The 22,688-nt window shown below is 44.6% G+C and overlaps 1 pseudogene across 2 annotated transcripts in view; it reads left to right on the top strand.

Moving 5' to 3' along the window:
- Nucleotides 1–22,688, top strand: part of LOC147712810 (serine/threonine-protein kinase 31 pseudogene) — a 345,011-nt pseudogene that overhangs the window by 86,833 nt on the left and 235,490 nt on the right. Inside the window, exon 1 of one of the 2 annotated variants that reach the window (XR_015296024.1) lies at nt 3,599–3,709. The exons of the other annotated variant lie outside the window; for it this stretch is intronic. The product of XR_015296024.1 is annotated as a serine/threonine-protein kinase 31 pseudogene, transcript variant X3 (transcript). Of the gene's footprint in view, nt 1–3,598; nt 3,710–22,688 lie in introns of those variants that run through there. 2 annotated transcript variants of the gene reach the window in all.

Raw genomic sequence — 22,688 nt, 5'->3', positions numbered from 1 at the left:
ATCAGGGTCTCCAAAAGATCTTATCCCAGCAAAAATTGCAAATAACCTTTCAGTGGAGTTGGCACAACCCCTCAATGTCATTCTTAACTGATCAATATCGGAGAGAAAACTCCAGAAAGAGTGGAAAGATGCACAAGTGATGCCTATCAGGAAAAATCCCAAACTCCCATCGGACGATGTTACCAACTATCGCCCTATCTCATTGCTACCGTTATACAGCAAAATCCTGGAAAAACATATTAACAAACACCTCTCGGAGTTTGTTGAAGCCTCCAGCTGTCTGGACCACTCTCAGTCGGGCTTTCGCCCCCACCACAGTACAGAGTCAGCCGTGGTTAATGTACTGGATGATATCAGAATGCAGGCGGACGCGGGTCGAGCAGTCATTCTAATACTGCTCGACTTATCCGCGGCATTCGATACTATTTCCCACCAGATTCTCCTGGATAGATTACGCACCATAGGCATTCAGGACACTGCCTTTGCCTGGATGACTGACTTCCTCAAGGATAGAACCCAGACTGTTAACCTGGGTCCTTTTAAAGCTAAAACTACCACTGTCACTAAAGGAGTCCCGCAGGGCTCCTGCCTTAGTCCCTCCCTTTTTAATGTTTACATCGCCCCTTTGGCAGTACTGCTTAGGAGGATTGGATTTACTCCAATCTCCTATGCAGACGATACTCAATTGCTCCTGACATATGACATCAATTCACCTAATATTCAGGAAATTTTTTCCAAAGGTATGCTCAGGATAACCTCATGGATGAGTCAGAACTTTCTCCAACTTAACACAGGTAAAACTGAAATTATGTTGTTTACCGAGGCAGTCACCTACTGGTCTCCAAGTTGGTGGCCGGAAGAACTAGGAACGGCACACTCTCCCAAACCAGTGGTAAAGAATGTAGGTGTCCTAGTGGACAACAAACTGAATATGGATGCGCACATAGCGTCCACCAAACGTGCTTGTTTTCACGCCCTCAGCCTATTACGTAAAGTCTTCCATTTTCTCCCCTCCTCCACCCGGAAGATCCTCATACATGCTCTGGTGCTTAGCCGCTTGGAATTTAGTAATGCCCTCCTCATTTCAGCTAAAGATTCTTCCCTGCAGTCTCTACAGGTGGTACAGAACACGGCAGCCCGCCTCGTCACCGGGGCTCCTTACCGCACTCCATCCCTCCCGCTCCTGCAAAAACTTCACTGGCTAGCCATTCGCAAAAGAATTCATTTTAAAATTTGCTGTATTGTCTATAAAGGCCTACATCAGCTAGGACCAGCATATTTGGCCAACAAACTGATCACCTACACTCCTTTGCGTACTCTCCGCTCTGAAAGTAAAGGCCTCCTAGTTATCCCGCGTATCAGGAAAGCCAGATGGGAAGGAAAAGCTTTCTCTTACTAGGCACCAAAAATGTGGAATCAATTGCCCACTGTCCTCCCCTTCTCACATAATTATCTTAGTTTCTGGAAAAATCTGAAAGCATTTCTGTTCTAAATCATCACGATCTCAGGTTTTCCAGTCTATAGTGCAGAGATACCCCATGTGGGGTGATTCAGGCGCTTTATAAGACATAAATAATAATAATAATATACTATCGCAAAATGTGCATTTTACCTCATAATTTGCTTTTTTGCTTGCCAGATAATTTGAACCTCCCAACTCACATAATTCTAATGGCCCTGTGCATAATGTAATGTGGAAAATATTTTTCTCTACAATCTGTGTGATGCATGGCATGTCTGTTGTTCTCTAACCTCTTTTATCATGTTGTAAACTGGGGCTACTGCTAATTTTTCTCAAATGATTTGTATAATGTTTCTGGTTTCAGTTTCACTCCAAAGTAAAGAGATGGATAAATGCTTTCGATACAAAACTCAACCTGTTAAAGTAGCAATGAGTGTGTTTGATTGTCAGAATGCTGAACACAATTTTCTTTGCACTGAAATGTATTGGACTGAACGCTTAGGGAGATCACTTCAGGAAAATAGCTGATTTGGATAAAAATAGGTGAAAATTCAGTGCCCTTCAATGGATGCTCTCTATATAGTTATAGTAGTGTACACATTTTTCATTGGAAATACATTATTTTGAGCTGTGCTATAATTCCAGAAGGAAATGAGGATCGCTTTCACAAGGTGAGGTAAGCAAGCTGCACTATGGCTCAAAAATAAAATTTTCTCAATTCAGCAGCTCTGGCCACATCCTCTCTCATTCCTTGAGATGTATTACTTCACCATCTAATATGTTTCTAAGAGCACCTGAAGCTGACTCAGCAGGCTGTACAATATTCTAGTGATGCAATCCACACAGAACGTTTTAGTGATGTTGACTTGCATTGAGGCCCTTGTCTTTCTGTGGCTTAAAAAACCTTGGAAAATGTTTCCTGAGGCAATCATGTATTTCTGAACCAAACTTCACGACCAAGTGTGTAGTAAATGTATAGCTCTTCAATCCCTGCGAAACCGCACCCCGAATAATGTGCTGCATGTCTAAACACTTATAAGGTCCAAAAGGTGAAACCTATTGGCTATGCCAATGCTTGTTCTTTCCTTGTTGAGGCAGAGTCCACCTCAAAAATAATGAGAAGGACATGGAAATTGGGAAAATGGCATATTTCATCCAGTGGCAGCCGGCACAATTAAGAACAGTGGGTCAGGGCGGGGTGGGGTTCGAGGAAATCGACAGTCGACAGGAAAATTAAAATTAAATACAAAATAAATAAAACCACTTACCTTGTGCTTGTTGACTCAGCGATGCGGCGTGTTCAAGGTAAATGGTTTTCTTTATTTTTTAATTTAATTTTACTTATCCTGTCATCTGTTGACTTCCCTGCCTATCGCTTCTACCTGTGCCGGCCTCCACTTCTTGTGTCAATCCAGAAGGTAGCGCTCCTGACCTTGTACAACGTCATGTAGTTATTTTTTGCTACATATTTGCCACTACCACCCACACAGAGTGGAGTGGTGTGGCTCACTGGTTAGAGGCGGCAGACCCGGAAGCAGAGGTCGGCCCGGGACCAGGGTTCGATTCCCGACACGGCAGGGTCTTGGGCCATGGTCAGCGGACTCGATAATTCTCGCCTCGGTGCCTACACCAACCATGGGTCCCACTCAGCAAATCTGGGCAATAGCTTGCTTAATCTTTACTAATGGCCCCATCAGCGCCGGGGATGCTTGTCTTCACCTTGGAGATGCCCAGGAGGGACCATCTCACAGGGAAAGCCTGGATGGGTTCCCCAGCGGTATACAGCGGGGCAGCTGTGCGCTTTACAAGTATATGACATTTAACACATCCTGTAGCAGGAGCTTGAAGCAATGTCAGTGTCTTTTATAAACAAAGTGACCCGTATTGTACCTTTTTCATCGTAATGCGGCAACCTTTATTAGTGTCAAGGTGAGAACTGTTATTTACCCCTTTGCTCTGATGAGCGAAAAGGTACAATTGCATGTTGTCCAGTGAACAACATTGTTCAGTGAACATTTCTTCCACAAACCTTTCTCCAAATGTGTACAATGAATACCTTAAATCTCACACTTCACTAAGCATTAATTCCCTCAGATAATGACGAAGAATGATGGGAAGAATTGAGGGAATACTACATTTCATCCTTAAAGGAGGAGGACTTCTCTCCAGAAAGGAAAAAGTAAATGCCGTTTCATTCTTTAGGGCTGGAGGGTTGAAGGTTTACAACCACATTAATAAGAAACCAAGGTAAGCTTGACAAGAGATGTATTTTCTTATGCACTGGAAGACTAGGGCACTTATTTCTCACACATTGTGTGTGTAGCAATTGACTGTTTAATTTTTTTTATCACGAGAAACAAGGATGTAATTACAAAATGGGGGATTAGGTCTCACATTTAAACAAGCATTTACAATGCAATGGTTTCGCCTTTTGAAAAGTTTGAGCTATTGGCATTGTAAATGACAACATTTTTATTTATGTGTTGGTTTTGAAAATAAATAAATAAATGGCATTGTCATTTACAATGCCAATAGCTTAATCTCTCGCAAATGGGGCAGGGCCATGACAAAGTTGTTGCTTTTGAGTAACTACACCGATTTTCAAGAAAATTATATAATGTTACACTTAATTACATAAAATAGGGACCCGCCATTTAACGCTTTATTTTTAGCCCAAAATGATTCCAGCGCAGTACACAATTGTCAAAATAGCTGCTGACGCTCTGGTTGTTCTTATTGTTTTTACGCACTCTCGCTATAATGGTGTTGCGAACTGCAGCGTAATAATTATGTGATCTGGCGTAATTTTGGGAATTTCATACCAATTCCTGAAATGACAATGCTGTTGTTAAAATGTCGGCCGGGCCTAGTTGTTACCAATGGTCAAAATTAAGTCCAGCCTTCCCATTACTCGCTCTTTAGGTGTGCCCGGAGATTTCACCAGTCGCCATCTTGTAAATGCTGGTTGACGTGGGGCAGGAGCGCAGAGTGCCGACCCACGTGTCAAGAGTCCCAGTGGCCGCACACATGCAGCCTGCAAGAGTCGCTGTCTGGAAAAATGGTTGTCATTGAAATGGGTATCCCGCTAACTACGACCTGGCTAGTGCCTAGAGGCATTCAGCTGAACAGGCGCTCGATAAGTAAGTTGCCAGAAGTGCTCTGTGGCGTGCACCCGCAAGCACAGTTTACGAGACTGTTGTTCCAAATGTTTTGTGGCAGGCCGGTTGTGCGGTTTGAGTTACACCCGCATTAGCGTCCCGGGGTTTCCAGGCTCCAGTGTCCGCAGGAGAGGCGGGTACTGGACCTCATAGTTACCTGTTGCTCTTGTCTAACTTTAAATTACTTGAGGGATTCCCCCTGCAAAATAAGAACTTTCTAAATAGTGCTCCAAACCGCTCTCCTGCCGCTTCTAAGCACTGTAAATAGCAGGTGTTCCCCCACCCCATGTAACAGGCTCAGTTTGCCGACCTCAGAAGGATGAGAGGCAGAGAGGCGTACCTGGGAAGTGATCCTGTGTCTAGCATGCTATGTAGAAGTTTTTGCGGCGCAGGCATTAACCCATTGAGCTCTCTGCATCTTGAAGAGCTTGATGCCTGCACAGGACCAGGGCACACGTCCCCTCAGGCCGCACCAAGGGCTGCTCTGACAACAACTCGGTACTAATCTGATTAGTATCAGCACTTTAAAACCACAGGCACTCCGGGGAGAGGAGGGGGTGGCGGAGGAGGGGAGAGAGAGGGAAAATAAAGAGCGGGAAGGGGAGTGATAGAGAAGGAGGGAAGGAAGGGCGGAGAGAGGTTAATAAAGAGCTAGGAGACATTGTAAAAAAACAGAGGAGAGGAAGGGAGAGAGGGTAATAGAACGATGGAATGAAAGGTGCATCCCATTACAAGTATATGTGGATTGCTTTGCAGTGAATTAAAATAAAAAGTACACAAAGATTGGAGCCAAGCTAGAATACCTTAGCTGAATTTGTAATAAATTCTACCGAGATCGCAGCCGAACATGAATACGGCCGATAAAGAAGCCAACAAAAATCATCACAAAAATGCGCACTCTGTTTGCATTATAGTAAACAAAGATCGCAGATACGTGTTAATCCCTTAGCTGGATTTGCTTCAAACTAAACAGACATCTCAGCTCAACGTAAAGACGTTTGATAAAAAAATGAAAACTAATCCCATTACAAATATGCGGATCGCTTTGCAGTGAATTAAATATAAAAGTACACAAAGATTGCAGCCAAACTAAAATTCCTTTGCTGAATTTGTATTAAATTCGACAGAGATCGCAGCCAAACATGAATACGTCTGATAATGTAGCAAACAAAATTTATCACAAAAATGCCCCCTCGGTTTGCATTATAGTAAACAAAGATCGCAGCTAAACATTAATCCCTTAGCTGGATTTGCTTTAAATTAAGCAGAGATCTCAGTTAAACGTAAAGCCCATCGAAAACAAAAAATAAAACAAACCCCATTACAAATATGCGGCTCGGTTTGCAGTGAATTAGACAACAAACTACAAAGAGATCGCAGGTAAACTAAAATACCTTCACTTAATTTGCATTAAATTAGACAGAGAGCGCAGCCGAATATGAATACGACCGAAAATGAAGCAAACAAAAATCATGACAAAAATGCGTCCTTGGTTTGCATCATAGTAAACAATTAATCCCTTAGCTGGATTTGCTTTAAAGTAAACAGACATCTCAGCTAAACGTCAAGCCCTTTAATAAAAAAACAAAAAACAAATACCATCACAAAAATGTGCGTTCGGTTTGCATTAAATTAGCCAAAGAAGTACATAGAGTTTGCCGTGAAACTAAAATTCCTTCGCTGGATTCACAGCAGATGATGGTGGGGAGCACCGCCTGTGTCTTGGTGTAAGTTGGTCGACCTCGTATACGCCGTCTGTATATAAGAGCTTTGGCAGTTTTTTGATCCAGGGCAGGCAGCAGCGCCTAGAGTGGGAGACGCTCCAGCCAGGGAGGCAGCAGCAGGCCCAGAGATGCGATGGTACGTGGGGGTAAACTCAAGACTGCCCTACCGAACTAAAATGATGGTAGCTGAGGCCTCGCAGGCAGGTCCTTTGTAGTCACGTGGGGGGTCCCCACTGGAGCTGGTGTGAGAAGGGGGTCGTCCTCGCAGTGAGGAGTTACTTCACTTTGCACAGGGGCGATACGATGGTACGTGGGGGAGACTCAAGGCAGTGCCGCAGAACGGAAATGATGGTGGCTTAGTCTGCGCTGGCAGGCCTGTTGTAGTCACATGGGGGGAGATCCCCGATGGAGCCGGCGTGAGAAGGGGACGATCTCGCAGTGAAAAGCGGTGTCACTGTGCCCCCAGCAGTGGATTAGCAGTCGATCACGTATGACCCTTTGTCTGGGCCTCTGAAGTATATGATGATTGTCACTTGCGCTGCCATCACCTTGCAGCTGTATCCCATAAGGAAAGTGTAAAGCATACGTGACAACTTGTCTCAAACAAGTCAGGTCCCGGGCCGGCAGCCAATCACAGCGCGGCCCGGGGAATGACGTCACGGAGGTGTCCCGGGCCGGCAGCCAATCACAGCGCGGCCCGGGGAATGACGTCACGGGGGTGTTCCGGGCCGGCAGCCAATCAAAGCGCGGCCTGGGACACACGGCAACAAGGGGCGGGACTTAAAAAAGAGTCAAACGCCCACGTTTCGCGTTCTGACTGGGAAAAAGTGATTGACAACGAGGTCTTCCAATGGCTAGCCTCCATTTATGGAGCTAGCCAATGGAAGAAGGGGCGTGTTCAAGTCCCCCATACTGTAAACAAAAGTTTTCGCCCTGCGCGAAGGCTGCTGCGCAGCGGATCGCCAGGCGAAACCTAAAAACTAGCACTGACCTGTAGATTTGGTAACCTGAATATTAAATATATCAGAGGCCAGATAGTTGTGTATTTTAGTAACCCTAGTGTCCATGACCAACTATGAGTTAATGGAGAATCGGATCTAAAGGAGGTGGCTGTAATTGTAAAGTGGGCAGAACTTACAGGAAGGTGCACAGGGCAGTTTTAAATAGTAATGAGAACAAAGATGTGCAAGAAAAGTTTTTGAGCAGAAACCGGATTCCAAGTAACAAGTCAAAAAAACAGAACCCAATAGTGGGAAGTATGGTGACAAGTGAAAAGGTGTAAATATGAGAAGCAGATGTCACAGGTGCAGAAGTTTGGAATATCTTGCATATGACAAAAAATATCCTAAATGTCATCAGAAGTGTTCGGGTGTCAAGGGACATTTTCAGTGAAATTCGCAGAGAAGGGATACCAGTTTGTTGTATATACTATTTTTTACATGCTTCTCGACAAATTGATTCTGTTGAGAGAGCTATTGTTTTCCCTTTTTGTCATTTGTACCAGTTTTTGCCATTAACTGGATGCCATTTTGTTAAGGAGGTTGTCTAGTGGTTGCGGGATAGGTGGGGACTGCAGGGTAGGATGATGTTTTTAAGCAGACCCACAGCGTGAATGCCCTAGCACGATCAAGTATTTACCTGGGACATTGAATGGGCCACTTTAATATATAATTGTATGTTGATTTTCAAATTGTTGTTTTGACTGTGTTTAACTTGCTCCTCGACCCTCTGATTCTGCAGAGAGAGCTGCTGTTTATCATGTCCCTTATTTTTACCAGTTGTTCCCATTCACAGGACGCCACTTTGTTAAGGAGGAGGTCTAGTGTATAAGGGATAGATTGGGACTGCAGGATAGGTTGATGCTTTTAAGTAGTCCTGTGGTACGGGTGTGCAGCAGACGTGTGCAATGGTCATGCCACTGGGTCGCTGCTGGCAATCCTAGGTGTGCTCATTCACATCTGTTCCGTGTCCAGTGCCACCCATGCTGCTGGTTTTAAGCCAGCTCCCATACATTCTTTAGGGTACTCCCCTATGCAGCTTAAATAATTGGACGAGTTACCTCGGTGTAAGGTAGAGCTGGATGCTAAAAACATTGTGGGGCTAGTATTGTGCTTTAAATGTAAACAGCTCCTCAATCTGGAACCTGCATTCTGAAAAGGGAAACAAAGTGAAATAAAGTAAATTAGTTCTGAGAAGAAGGATAACGCCATCAGCTTATATGAAGGTTTTATGGACATACTTTTCCTTCCTAAGTATGCTATAGAACTCTACAAAGTACTTATTGAAAACGTTCTAGATTTTATGTTTATTACTGAGACCTGACATACGGACTCCTCCAACCCAGCAATTGCAACGGCAATCCCCAGTGGTTATTCAAGTCACCATTTACACTGGACAGAGTCTTGGGAAGTGATCTTGTTATTATTTTGTCTAACATCTTCCAATGCTCCACCTACAATTTAGGTAAGATTGAAGGAGCCAAAAGTCTTGAGCTCTGTCCGGCAATTTCACATAAATGTTCTCTCTCTGGGGTGTTAGTCTATTGTCCCGCGGGACGCAGCACTACGTTTCTTGATTCAATAGGAAAAGCAATCAGCCTACACTTTTAACAATATGACAATTTTACAGTACTAGGGGATTCGTCATCTGGGTCCATCTTATCCCATTTTAACCATAAGCCCTTATTCTTAGTGTACCCAATCACACCATACTTTTGTGAAAGTCCAGTTTTCTTCACATTTATATTCCAAGAAGCAACAAAGGGATTATGCTCACTAATGCATTTACTAAGGATTTCAAACTCATTAACAAAGGGGAAAATTCAGTTGAAATTAGGACAAAGTTAATTGTTCTTCCTTTATAATTCCTATAAAATGTAGGAATTTAGTTTTTCTCCCAATCAATGTTTTTCATATAAAAAGATTAGATCATATTTCAGTATGAGTCTATTCAAGGTCTCACCATAGACCGAATGTTTAAAATGGGTTACTTCATTATTCCAATGATCCTAAAACCACAAATACATTGACTACTATACTCAGAAATGTAAATATTAAAACCTCCTACCCAAATTAAAAGAATCTTGTGGGCATTTTTTATACAAAAGATTCTAAAAAAATCAAACTGATCTATCACATGACCAGAACTGTGATAAAAAATGTTATAATAAAAAGGTATCAATAAAATGTCAGACGGTTATGGTAGAGAGAGCCATGTGATCAAAAAATGCTGTGAAGACCAAACTTCTTTTGTTCGAATCAAAGTAGTTTTAACAGAAATAAAGGTGCCCAGGGCTCCCTTTGCTTTTCCAGCTGTTGAGGGGATAGTATACTGAAAAAAGGGGTGGAATTCATCAATATAAAATTTCTCGCTCATCCAAGTCTCATGACAACAAATAATATCATAATCACTAACAAAGGATAGACAATCAGGGTCTGAGATTTTTGAACGAGCACACACCTGCAATGTTCCAGGTAACGAGATGCAGGCACTAAACTGGTGGATGAACAGAACAGGCCAAAAAGCATAACAGGGTGAGTAGCTTCTGGAACAACACAAGGATCAATGACTACTTGAATATGCGATCAATAAAGTTTTGGGGAACATGACCGACATTCATTAGTATTATATCCATCCAGAAGCTCAAAATGAGTCCGTGTAGACACATTAAAGACCATTTCCATCCCACCTGTACATCTTGCCCCCACAGAGGTGTGGCGCCGCGGCCAGGGCTACTGACTCCGGAATCTGGGGATCATGGTTCGATCCCCGGTGCCACCGGCAGATTAGCCCAGCACCATGTGACTCTGGGCAATAGCTTGCTTAATCTTCCAGACGGCCCCAAGCGCCTAGAGACCCTTACGGGTGATTGTTCGCAATTTACAAATGTGGATTATTATTATTATTATTTATTATTCAAAAAGCGGATGGGTGTTAATCATTAGGGCATTGGCCTGTAAGGGTACTCCAGAGGATGTACCTGAATCCATCCCTGGTTTGAGATCAAACACTAATGATGTAGCAGATTTCTTACTATGCTGGGTCTTTGAAATTCACCACAACACAATCTCCTTTTGTGCCCTTTTTATGTACGCCAAACTATCTCACCCTTCTAAGAGAATCTCTTTATAAAGATCATCACAACAGCCCAATTTTGATCCTAGCCAGTGCACTCCCTTATGTTTTAGGGCTAGGCCATCCTCATTTGATTCAGCAGAAAACACTGGGATGTCTTTCAGGACAAACACATAAGGGGTGCCGTCTGAGGGCAAGTGCAAAGTATCATTACAATAAGAGTGGTTAAGATTTCCCTATAGAGTGCCATGTGAGGCTACAGGGTCACAATAAGATTGCACTGAAATATGTTGAGCCCTTTTGGAAACTGAATTTAGGGAATTCACATGAGCCACATATTTCTGCATTTTCATTAATATGATCTCTCATGGGTACAGGCACATAGGTAAAGTCTTGGTTTAATGGGGATCCGTACATACCATCATTGCAGTTTGATTTCAACAAGGATAAGCTTATCCTAGAGAGTGATTGGTCTGCCAGGTCGTAAGCTTAGCTTCCATTCTTTTCATTTTCATTTCAAATCTTTATTCGGCTATCAAAGGAAAATAGCCATAAACGTACAGACAATGATAATACATATAAAAAAGAATTAAAAGCATACACTTACAGTGACAATTATTGAAAGCAAATATATTTAGTACATTATAATAAAATACTTTTCCTTGCATTAATCGGTTAAAAAATATACAGGGCAACATTATAACATAGAGGATCATCTACTGTCACCAAATATGTAATTGCTGCGTTGTGTGACCTAATCTGTTATGAGCGATTCAGAAAAGGGGGTGGTGATGAACAGAGTGTCTGAATTAAGCGGACCACTCTTACCCAGTCCAAAGATCAGGGCTTGATCCATCACCGTTATTTATCTCACTGCACAATCCCAGCTCAGAACCTGGCTATATGCAAATCAGTCTGTCCCTGGCCCAGTGCATCATGGGAACAGGGCAGACTAAACTACCAAGCCAATTCTTCACCAGAAAGGAGACAAGCTACCGGGGACCGGTTTCTGGCATTTCAGCCGTCTTCGGCCCGGCTTGCTTGAAACCTGATGGTGCAGTGAGAAAGGGACTCATGTCTGAGTATACCCTGCCACACCTATAGTGGCCAAAAACGATTCAGAAAAGGGGGTGGTGATGAACAGAGTGTCTGAATTAAGCGGACCACTCTTACCCAGTCCAAAGATCAGGGCTTGATCCATCACCGTTATTTATCTCACTGCACAATCCCAGCTCAGAACCTGGCTATATGCAAATCAGTCTGTCCCTGGCCCAGTGCATCATGGGAACAGGGCAGACTAAACTACCAAGCCAATTCTTCACCAGAAAGGAGACAAGCTACCGGGGACCGGTTTCTGGCATTTCAGCCGTCTTCGGCCCGGCTTGCTTGAAACCTGATGGGACAGGAACAGACTAATTTGCATACAGCCAGGTTCTGAAACTGGGATGGTGCAGTGAGCTAAAAAACGGTGTTGGATCTAACCCTGATCTCTTGACTGGGTGAGAGTATTCTGCTTAATTCAGAGACTCTGTCCCTCACCACCCCTTGTTGTAAATATTTTTGTCCACCCTAAGCGTGGAAGGGTATACTCAGATGTGAGTCCCTTGCTCATTGCACCATCAGGATTCAAGCAAGCCGGGCCGAAGACGGCTGAAATGCCAGAAACCGGTCCCCGGTAGCTTGTTTCCTTCCCAGTGTAAGAATTGGCGTTTGTAATTTGGTTTGCCCTGTTCCCATCGTGCACTGGGACAGGAACAGACTAATTTGCATACAGCCAGGTTCTGAAACTGGGATGGTGCAGTGAGCTAAAAAACGGTGTTGGATCTAACCCTGATCTCTTGACTAGGTGAGAGTATTCTGCTTAATTCAGAGACTCTGTCCCTCACCACCCCTTGTTGTAAATATTTTTGTCCACCCTAAGCGTGGAAGGGTATACTCAGATGTGAGTCCCTTGCTCATTGCACCATCAGGATTCAAGCAAGCCGGGCCGAAGACGGCTGAAATGCCAGAAACCGGTCCCCGGTAGCTTGTTTCCTTCCCAGTGTAAGAATTGGCTTTTGTAGTTTGGTTTGCCCTGTTCCCATCATGCACTGGGACAGGAACAGACTAATTTGCACACAGCCAGGTTCTGAAACTGGGATGGTGCAGTGAGCTAAAAAACGGTGTTGGATCTAACCCTGATCTCTTGACTGGGTGAGAGTATTCTGCTTAATTCAGAGACTCTGTCCCTCACCACCCCTTGTTGTAAATACTAATGTTATGAGCAGCAAACAGTGGTTTAAGGTAAAAGTGCTTACAATTGTAAAACAAGTTACAAAACAATAAAAAGTGCAATGTGCTTTGTTTACTTTTGTTATCACAGGGACATGGTACCATGTCAGGTGGGTGGGACTTCATTTTTGGGGATGCGACAAGGTAATAAACAATGCCACATCTCAGTCTTAGTAGGACAAAATAGTGCTGTACATAGGTCACATTGACATAATTATTAGCTCCCTCCTCTAAGTTAAAAGATTTGTACAAGGCAACAGTCGGTTTATTTTGCTCAACCTTTGATCTGAGATCCAGCCTATGCTGCAAAAAGGAATCTTTGATCTCTTTCTTTGTATGAGACAATATATTTGAGGCATCCAACCATACTGATATCTTAAAAGATTTTCTAGAGAGGAATTGATATATAATAACATGGAAACCTTAACACATCATCCAAATCTAGACAATCTAAAATAATTCATCTGGTAAAAGCCGTTTCTTCCTCTTCCAAAGTGAGGCCCACGATAACAGTGGTCTAAGCAATAAAAGATCTTCTAAAAACCGGAGTCCCACATCATGATGTACAATAGTGTTTGATGCAGAGGGTAGTAAGTATAGTAAACATGTTAGGAAGCAATTTTGCAGAGCTGTGCTATTTGCATAACCCCAAAGACCTGCCCCATTAAGGGTTGTACTTATTTCTTTTGCTTTGTAAATGGCTACCATCTCATTAATTGGACGATTCTCTAGCTTTGAGGAGAATTTAAAGATCCCTTGTGTCACCCTACTCATTTTAGCACTGGTATTTATGATATGTTGGGCTCATGAGCCATTTCCCGAAAATAAAATACCAAGATAGCAAAAGGAGTTTACTGTATGAACTGGAGTACTGTCAATTAAGAAAGTTTTACAAGATTTCGGTTTAAACATATAGACCATGGTGAATGTTTTGGATGTATTGATTACCATTTTCCTTTGCGTCTTAAAATCTAAAAATGCATCCATAAGTCTCTGGAGGTCTACCGGGGTCTGTGCTAGTAGTACTGCATCATCCGCAAATAATAGTACGGATATCAGGCGACCAGCCACCCTGGGGGCATCAGCCTGTATCGTTTGTAAATGGTTATACACCCTGTAGAAATAAAAAACCTTTGTAGGGGTTCACTGATGGGCCTGGTCCTTAAACCAACAATGAAGAGATTGGCACGGAAGCTGTAATATCAAAACAATGCATTTATTAACCTCACATGCGAGAGCCTGCGTCATACAGTACCTGCAGGCCTCTGTATGAGACAGTCTAAAGAGTACAGAGAGCAGGGACATTATATATGCATTTGTTGCATAGTCAGCATAAAACCAAGGGGAGGTCCTGGCACATACAAGCATAGTTATTGACTAATATGGGTATACAAAATTTGCTTGCTCAACAAAGTGGGAGGGGAGACATTTCTCCTTACATCAGTGAGAACAACCTGACAGTTATGCACTTGGAGCAGGTGCATTCTGGCAGCTACAGGTCTTTCTGAGCATGTGCAAGGCTCTGGAAGAGGGAGAAAGCACATGGCTAACTAAAATGGGTGCCAAGAACAAAATGGCTTTAGCTCATGCTAACAGCGATTCCTGAAAACTTTAACAACCCCATTAATAAAAAGGAAAAATTAAATTGGCACTAGCACACACCCTTGCCGTATACCCCGCCCTACTTTAAATTTGGGTGAGCATTTCCCCCAGGGCCGAAGCGTACTTGGCTGGTTAGGTTCTCATACAAACTGGAGAGAAACCCAATAATTGTCCTAGGTGCTCCCATTGAAATCAAAGATGGCCAGAAAGCATAAGTAAAGGGTACCTGCGTTTGCCCTGGTATACTTGCTGAATAGTAACTCTAAGTTAATGCATTGCTCAATGGTCCCAAGTGGTTTCCTAACCCCAAACGTCACCGGGGTTAGGATCAAATGCTCCTGCGCCCTTTCCTCAAATCTTAATAGCAGAGCCCTACTCATCACTTTCAAGGAGGTGTTTAGGAGCGAGATGGGGCTATAGTTTTTTGGGTCTGTTTTGTCCCCTTTTTTAAACATGGGAACAATAATAGATTCTCCCCAGGTATGTGGCATTGTATCAGTTACAGCTGAATTAAACACTCTAGTTAAAATAGGGCTCCATAGTTCAGGGGTGGATTTAAAAACATCAATTGGGACACCATTCGGACCTGGGACCTGTCCCCCGGTGCTCGCCTTAATAGCCTGAAGAACCTCTTTGTTGGTGATATTCAGAGGGAGAGGCCTCACCTCGCATAACTCCCATTCAGACCTTCCCATCTTCTCCCCATTATTACCAAAAATTCCAGAAAAAATGTGTCACCCATGTATCTGAGGGAAAAAAAGAGCAGAACTCTGGGATATCATCATTCTTCAAGAATGGAGCATTTACTGTAGGGAAACAACCATTACAGCACAGTCATTACAACGCACTACCTTTACAACGCAGCTGTTACAACGCAACTGCCTTTACATCGCATGCCATTACAATGCAGTCATTACAACGCATTTCACTACAACTCATCCTAATACAACGCATGCCATTACAACGCATTTCAATACAACGCATGCTATTACAACGCATACCATTACAACGCATGCCATTACCACGCATCATAAGGTAAGTAATGGAGATGTTATTATTTTAGGGTGGGTATGGGTTTTGGGGTACATAGGAATAGTAATTTTCACCCCTACACTATCCAACACATTCCCTACTGTTGCCCTAAGAGTATTATGCATTGTAATGGCATGCGTTGTAATGGTAGTTTTAAAAAATGTGTTGTAATGGCATGCGTTGTAAAATCATGCAATGTAATGGTAGTTGCAATGTAAAAACCACGTTGTAAAGGCATGTGTTGTAATTGTTTGCATTGTAACGTAATATATTCTTTACTGTATCCCAGAAAAGTTTGTTGTTCCTGGTTTTAGGAGAAATGGACACGTTTTCCCATGCTTCGTCCTGGAGTGTCTTTTGCTGGGCAGCTATAGCTAGTTTATACTCGCTCTGTAGGGATTTGATAGTAAGTAGATCTCGTGGCGATTTAGACAGGGCATGCCTTAGTACAAGTGCCATCAGACCCTCCCTTTTTGTTATTACCTGATGTTCCTGGGTACCTTGTTAAAAGTAATTTGATGTAGGTTGTGATACAGCAAACATTTTCGGTCACTATAGTTGGGGCATGATCATCCTGGAGGCAATAGGTTATTTCCCTGTGGTTAGACGCTACTATTTTCCGCATTGTCAAGCTTGGATCGACACCCGTCCACTTGGTTCTAACACCGTTTATCCTAAAGGGGTCAATATAATTAATTAAATCAAATACATCACTGCTTTGGCCCCAAAAAAAAAAACAATATTGTAAGCAAGTCATGGTCGCTAAATATGGACGGAAAGGTACTAGGGTTGTCACACACATATAGCAGAACCAGACACCAATACATGGTCTATAATAGAACACAAATTTCTCCCTGTAAATGTTGAGACTAAGTCCCTATTTGGACCACAGCCCCCTCTCCCCTAAGTAGTTGGAGATCAAATTTGGGGATCATCCGATTTACGGCTTCACCATACTCGATGTGGATAAAATGATCATTTCCCTCTCTATCCTGGTAAATATGGCCACAGGCCTTGTTGTTATATGCTCCGCATGCCTGTATATTAAAATCTCGGCCCCACAATAATACATAATCAGTGTTAATTGAAGATGAAAACCTTTCAAGGCCACGGTCAAGAGCTGTTGCCACATTGCCACCTGTAGAATCGAAAATATTGTTATAAAAGTTTACAACTACCAAATCTTTTCCTCCTTTTTTAACTAGCCACAACATTTGTGCATGGAGTCCCACTGACGCAACCTTTTTTTTACGTTAGTAGAGATTTTATTAGAGATAAGTATCTGTAAGCCCCCTTTTTGCTCGCCCAGCTTGCGACCCTATGGCTGCTAGAAAATGTGATGAATATCCTTTTACATGTACAGGGCTTATACAACAGGTTTCTTTTAGGCATATAATGTCGTATCTAGATAAGGTACTAACCCAATCGATATTCTTAGCCTTGGTTAACAGCTCATTCACCTTCCAGGTTGCGAACTCGAACCCTTCCTTAGGGGGCTTTCCTACAGGGGGAGTGTTTGATACACTTATGCGTATGTTACAAATTCTACAATTATCATCTAATCTACTCAGCGCCTCGTATCTATTAGGCATTGCAAATTCCAAACCATTTGACAGGTACGAACTTAGAGTAACCATCTGTCTTTGGGAATTCAGTACATCACTAGAGCGCTGGTCTAGGCCATTCAAGTGATAATAAAAAAAAAACAGTGGAAGTATACCCATGTCTTGTGTCTCCATAGGTAATACCCCGGCCATTTTATGGATACCACTGGCGATTCTCGGGCTTCTAAAATTAATTACTACAGAATCACCAACAAGGTTTTTTTCCAGTGGCCTCATCCACCCCATTCTCCTTTTAAACAGGATTTCATGTGCTCTACTAGGGGAGAATATGTGTCTAGAGCTAAGCTAGTGAACCACCTTGTTCTTCAGGCATTCCATAGTTTCCCTGTCCCCCAGGCTTTAGTAATGGGACGTTAACTAATACTGCCACATATGGACAGCTAGCAGGTGACAAATTAATGCTAACTAGATCTTCTAAGGGCACATTGGTATTAGGGGGGGTGTATTTGAGCCTTTTAGGTGTTGTGCCATGACATGTGTCCTAGTAGATTTGCTATTACGCTCTTGTGGATTTTTGCCCACATCACCTCTTGGCTGGAACAAGGCAAAGCCTCAGCATGAGGGGAGATGCCGCCTATTGCACTATTCAAACCAGTGTCTGGTAGTGGGGGCCACTTGACCAATGGCGTTTTGCTCCAACTAGTAACCTTTTTCAATTCCTTCTTCACCCTTCCTAGTCTATCTTTGAGGGGGGCTTAATAAACTAATAATTACAGAAGTTAGTTTATCCCAAAATGATGCCCATATTTGTTTATCTATTGAGCTAGTTCCATGTTCACACCCCTTGCCCAGCAAAATAAGATCTTCAGGGGATCTTAAATCCACAGGGATTTCATGCTGTGTCTTTCTTTTCAATTTCGATGCTGGTCGTAGCTTTAGCTGCCCATGGGATTGCTGGGCCTGGGGTGGGGGTGGGGTAGAAGTTAGTGCCTGTTCTGGTACAATTAATGTTGGTGTTTGGCAAATAGTTCCGCTTGTGCATCCTGCCCTCTGGTCATCTTGTTCATTGACTAGATCAGACTTCCCTTTAGTGGATTTTACACAGTGGGCACCCCCCGTTTTGGCCAGTCGCGGTAAGGGACATGCTGCACTCGCAAGATCAATGTCTTTCGATAGAGCTCCAACGGCACAAGCCAGAAAAGTGTCTGTGGTGGTTCGCTTAGAGGTGCTGGATTGCCCAGTCGATGGCTTTGTACCCACCGTACTGCTAGTTGTATTTTTAGAAAATAATGGGACAAAAGAAGGTAAAAATTAGACTTACTCCTCAGATATGCACGGTTGGCATTCTTTCATGGCAATACAAATCCACTGTGATCAGCGGGAATAAAACCAAGAGACTGGTCCCGACCTGACCTCTTCCAGCCGCGGACGGGCGCAGACGGGCCCGCCCGTGGCACGGGCACTGCGGGAGACCTGGGCCGGCTTTAACAAAAACCTAAACACAGAACGCCGCAACCTTAGGGCATTTGAACGGTCATAGCGAGTCAATCCCTCCTCGGACCAACTAAAACTCCTTAGAGACGCCAGGAGCCGACAAACAAGTCAGAGTGCTAAGGCAACTTACTTGTGGCACCAACTGGATCAAGCAGCAAATCGCCCCAAGGAACTCTTTGAATTGGTCAAACAACAATCAGTCGTTGGGCCTAACCAATCTGATACTCGTGGCAACCCACCCTCTTCTGATGATCTTGCTGCCTTCTTCACTGAGAAATCAAGAATCATCTCCATTGACCTCGCCTCTAAGAAGGCTCTACTACCCTCTTCCATTGCTGCCTCACCCATTGACTCCTCTGTAAGGCGTAAATCGGCCTCCATGAATTCCAAGAACAATGCATCATGGGGCACTTTTACCACATTTAGTGAATATGAAATCTTCAAGATTCTTCAGAATATCAACCCTTCCAACCACTTCAGCGACCCGCTGCCCCCTTCTATCTTCAAAGAAATCAAGAATGCACTGATCCCAAGATGGACTAAGATCGTTAATGCTTCCCTAGCACAAGGCATGATCTCAGAATGCCTTAAAGCAGCTCAGGTAACACCCATACTAAAAAAAAACGAACGCTTTAGAAAGTGGTACTGCACCGAATCAGCTCTCACTCACTTTTAAAAAAAAAATCTTTTTATGAACAGCTTAAAGCAAGTGATGGTCAACACAATTTTGCAATATACTTGTTACAGTGCCTCATGAAGAACACAAAGCCGACAGTTCACGGTCCATTTTAGAGTGAGTACATTAGCCTATCCGAAACCAATCATATTTCCGTCTCCCCGACTACGAGTGGAGGTTGGGGGGGTTCACAGATGTTCCCTCTGTAGTCGTTCCAGTTTGACCACACCGCCCCCCATTTCTTAGGGCACCCTCGTGCCATGTACACTGTCTTCTCTTGGAGCATGCAAAAGTCCATATCTTTTTCCAGGAGCCGATTTTTAGGGCCTCGATTGCCCCCCACAGTCTAGCAATGTTCCGCTTTGCCACCGTTTATCCTAGCATCACACATAGCCACGCCTTTGATGGAAGGTCCATGGGCTCCCAAATGTTTAAAAGGCACCTCTTAGCTTCCAGTCTCAATTCCACTCCCCACACTTCTTGCATACATCGCATTACACGTTTCCAGTAGGTCTGTAGCACTGGGCACTCCCATACTATGTGAAAGAAGGTGCCTACCCCCCCACATCCCCCTCTACAGAGACCGTCCTCGCTACGTCCAATCAGCTGCAGTCGTGTACCAGAAATATAGACCCGATGCAATATTTTAAGCTGAATGAGCCGGAGCCTGGCTGATATTGCTGCTTCCTTAGGGGAAGCAAGCGCACTCCTCCACCCCTCCTCATCTAATTCCAATCGGTCAGCCTCCCACTTCCCTTTGAGAGCTGGCAGTGGGTCCGGGGAGTTGTCGGTTAGTTTTTTATATGTGAGGGAGATTGCATGTTCTGGGAGATGCCCAATTAGCAGCCTATCCTCCAGGGGGGAGGCCTTTGGGAGTGTGGTCCCTGATGGAATATTCTTCTGAAGGGATTGCCTAACCTGCAAATATCGGAAGTACTCAGTTTGTGCGAGTTCGTACGTTGCTTGAAGAGAGGCAAAGGACTTAACTCCACCCGGACCCCAAAGGTCTCCAACCCGAGAGACGCCAATAAGATCCCAGTTACGAAAGCCTTTGGAGCGGCCCAGATTTCCTAGCTTCTCGGAAACCCATAGTGGGGTGGCCATGGTAAGGGTATTTTCCCAACCCAGTTTGCACTGAACTGTGTGCCATATTTGGACCAAGTGTTTTGTTGGCCCTGTGAGTGAACATCTTCCCGTATGAATGAAGTGCCGCCTCAAAGTTCCCACCCGGAAGGAGCCATCGGTCCATTTCATAGCCCGGTCGTCGCCATCGCAGTATGTGCCCTGGTTGATGGCCGAGAGGTGTGCGGCCCAGTAGTACTTGCGTATGTCCGGGAGCGCTATACCCCCGTTGATCCATCCAAGTGTTAATTTCTGTAGGGATATTCTGGGTGTGCCCGACCAAAGAAGGTCCCTTTGGGCGGCTTCACCGGCCACAAAGTATGACTGTGGCACCAGGTCGGGGTAATTCTGTAGGGCGTAGAGGAATCACGGCAATGCCATCATTTTAAAAAGAGCCGCTCGGCTCAGTAGGGACAGCTGGAGTTTCTGCCAGGTAGTGGCGTCTCGTTTTAACCGCTGTAGGGGCGGCAGTAGATTCCTCTCATACATTGTGGCTTTGTCTTTAGATATAAAGATTCCCAGATACTTAAAGCCGTCCTTGGCCACCGTGATCGGGCAGTCTCTAGGAACAACTGGGGGATCGCCATGTAGGACATACAGGATTTACTCCAGTTTATACTGTAGCCCGAGTTCTTCCCAAAGTTGGTGAAGAAGTCCAGGGCTTCCATTAGGGACCTCCGAGGCCGCGAGAGATAGAGGAGGATGTCGTCTGCGTAAGTCCTCCCAACCGTTAGACCACTGAAGTCCCTTCAAAGACACATCCTGCCTAATCCAGGCGGCAAGTGGCTTGAGACCGAGGGCGAACAGGGGAGAGAGGGGGCAACCCTGTTGCATTCCTCTGCCTAGTGGAAAGGCCTCAGAGGTTTTATTGTTGACTGTGACCTGAGCCAGGAGCTCCGAGTAAAGGAGGTGCACCCACTCTATAAAATTTGGGGCGAAGCTCAGTTTCCGGAGCACTGCCATCATGAAGGGCCATTCAAGAATGTCGAACGCCATCGTTGCTTCGACGACACCACAACCGCGGCCTCCTGAATAGTATGGCATCACTCCATTAAGACGGCGTAGTTTAAGCGCGGTGTTCCGGTGAGGCATGAAGCCCGATTTAGTCTGGGTGGATCAGTGTGTTTAGGACTGGCTGGAGCCTGTTGGCGAGTACCTTGGCTAGTATTTTGGGCTCTGCATTTAATAAAGAGATGGGCCTGTAGGAGGCACAGGAGTCCCTCAGCTTACCTTCTTTAGGGATGGCCACAATTGTGGCTAACCGTTGATCCAGCGGTAACACTCCCCTCTCCTTGCTCTCCTCGAACATACGCTGAGGTAGGGAGTAAGGCCATCAGGTTTGAGCTTGTAGAGCTCAATCGGGAGGCCATTGGGCCAAGGGCATTACCCTAATCGCCCGCCCCAACTCATCCAGGATGAGTGGCTCCTCCAAGGTGTTTCTCTCGACTTCTGAGAGAGCCGCATCCGAATGTCGGCTAATAAGGTCACAGAGTCTTCCTCCGGGCGGTCAGACCCCCTTCTATACACCCTCTCAAAGTGTCGTGCAAATTCAGCGACTATCACACGGGGTTCAGTAAGAACGGTCCCAGAGTCATTCGTAAGCTCAGCCACTACCCTATTTGCCTGCTGTTTTTTATCTAGCCAGGCAATGAGTTTACCCGTCTTATCGCCGTGGTCATATATTCTATCCTCCCTGTCTCGAGCCAGTGTCTTAACGGCGTCAGTGGCCAGGGCCCTGTATTCCGCTGCCTTAAGTTGCATCCGGTGGGTGATCCCCGGATCTCCGTCAGTCTGCGCGGCCTTTTCTAATTCAATAAGAGCGGTCTCAATGGTCACCATCTGCGCCTCCTTTTCTTTGCGCCGGCCTGTTATCGCCGACAGGGCCTCCCCCTAAGGACGGTCTTGAAAGTCTCCCACAAAATCACAGAAGACTCTACAGAGCCGTCATTGCTCTCAAAGTATTGGTCTATTGAGTGGGATAGCTTCTTTCTCAGTTCGTCACTACGGAGATACCAGGCATTAATGGGTGCGATACAGCCCTCCCGCCGGTCCCCGATTGTGAGGTGGGCCAACAGCGGGGAGTGGTCTGATATACCTCTCGCTAGATGTGTGACTTCCTGTATTGTAGTGCCCTGATCCATAGGTGTGAGAATGTAGTCTAATGGGAGAAAGAGCGGTGTGGGCCAGAAAAGAAGGTGTATTGTTTGTCTGTCGGGTGTTTGAGACGCCAAATATCTGTCATTCCGAATGCCTCTATGAAGTCGGCTAGCCACATGCGCCCCAGTGGTATGTGTTTGGGTGGATGTCTGTCGAGGTCCCCTGAGGCCACCGCATTAAAGTCGCCCCCAACTAGGAGTTGACCATCAGGGAGGGAAAGGAGAAGCTTGCCCAGATCTTGATAGTAGGACTTGGTCTGGAGACTCGGCGGAATATATACCGATACCAGGTTTAGTCTACGCCCCTCCCATTTTCCTGATACAGCTGCAAATCGGCCCTGTGGGTCAATTT

This window comes from Lissotriton vulgaris, chromosome 5 (assembly GCF_964263255.1).
Source record: "Lissotriton vulgaris chromosome 5, aLisVul1.2, whole genome shotgun sequence".
Lineage (NCBI taxonomy): Eukaryota > Metazoa > Chordata > Amphibia > Caudata > Salamandridae > Lissotriton > Lissotriton vulgaris.
This window is presented reverse-complemented; position numbering and strand designations above follow the sequence as displayed.